The sequence below is a fragment of the Mus pahari genome, chromosome 6 (genome assembly GCF_900095145.1).
Source record: "Mus pahari chromosome 6, PAHARI_EIJ_v1.1, whole genome shotgun sequence".
Lineage (NCBI taxonomy): Eukaryota > Metazoa > Chordata > Mammalia > Rodentia > Muridae > Mus > Mus pahari.
Window position 1 is genome coordinate 104,779,284 of NC_034595.1, and position 1,480 is coordinate 104,780,763.

A 1,480-nucleotide genomic window follows, 5' to 3' on the forward strand; every position below is an offset into this window, starting at 1 on the left:
CAAGGTGGCTTACAATAGTCTATAGCTCCTATTCCAAGAAGCACAAGGTCCTCTTCTGGCCTCTGTGGGCACCAGGTATGCATTTACTGTCTGTACATACATACATACATACATACATACATACATACACACACACACACACACACACACACACACACACACGCACTCTGATAAAATACCCATACACATAAAATAAAAACACCAGCCCCTAGAGGCCTTGTGGGTGTGGCTGCTGTGTTACATGTACAGCAATAGCTGGGAGAGAGGAGAGAGGCCATGTCTATACTCGGTGTTCTGACCTTTCAACATCTTAATGATTAGTAGCCTAATACTCCCTGAGAAAAGCAAGCCTGAGATGACCACTTTACTGCCAGGCAGGGCTGGACAGGCTCCTAGGACAGAGAGCAAGCCAGAGACTAGAAGGACCCTTCCTGGGACCATGGGTCCAGGGCAGGAGTGAGCTTGGGTCAGACAATCCTTGCAAAGGGTCACTGGGGTGGACTGGGTAAGGAGCAAGCCCAAGATGGGACCCAGACAGGGAGGTAGCCTGAGTCTAGTCCAGTACCATGCAGGCCTGAGGGGCAGACCATGCCTAAGATGACTCTTACCTGGCACCATAATGTATCAGCGGGGCATAGCACTCCTAAAACCACTCCTGAGACAACCCCAGACACTCAGAGACCCTGGACACCATAACTAGGAGCAAGGAAGTGGTGGATAAGTACAGGAGAAAGAGAAACAGAAGGACGTGGGCACAATGGAGAGAGGCAGAACTGGAGACTCAAGTGAGGAGCAGGCTGATGTAACTAGTCTGTGATGTCACCTGGGACTATGGTGGGGTCCTGGCCTGTGCTGCCACAGGTGGCCACATCTGATCTGTAGCTCTGCATCAACAGGGGTCTGTTACCACTGAAGGCCAGGCAGACATCCCTGGTCTAGGCTGCTGCCCTGACACTTGTTGATGTCTGAGGGCTGTGTAGAACTGGCCCCACCCCTCACTTGGGCACTGTGGGAGAGGTGGCCCTGGTGACATGTGAAGGGGAAGTTTCTGGGTGTGTCATGTGATGCAGACTCATGCAGTGTTTTGCTGAGGCAAGATCTATGGAGGACAGGTTTGGAGAGAGTATAAATAGGACCCAGTGGACAGTGAAGGCACACTTTCTTTGGTCTTGTGTGTTTGTTGATCTTTGCTTCATTGAGAGAGGCACTGCAGAGAATTTCTCCTGGAGTCCCTGCTGGTCCTGGTCACTCCTGCTGACTCATGTGGATTTGGCAGAAGTCTGGCTGTTTTTGCCGAGTCATGCCACCGCTGCTGATTTGTTTGATAGCCTAACACTACTGAACTGAACCACTGGTATCCTGACGACTGGAGATTGGAATTGCCCTGCAGAACTACTTCTAAACAGGTCCACAGCCCCCTTGTCCCACTTACTAGCTTTTCTCCCCTACCTTTGAGCTAGAAGGGGGGGTTGAAGCATTT

General features: G+C 51.1%; 1 non-coding gene across 1 annotated transcript; it reads left to right on the forward strand.

Annotated features, from left to right (window-relative positions):
• Positions 1 to 201: 201 nt before the first annotated feature.
• On the forward strand, positions 202 to 333 carry LOC115064324. Its single transcript, XR_003844163.1, has one exon. It is a non-coding gene; the product is annotated as a small nucleolar RNA SNORA17 (small nucleolar RNA).
• Positions 334 to 1,480: the final 1,147 nt, after the last annotated feature.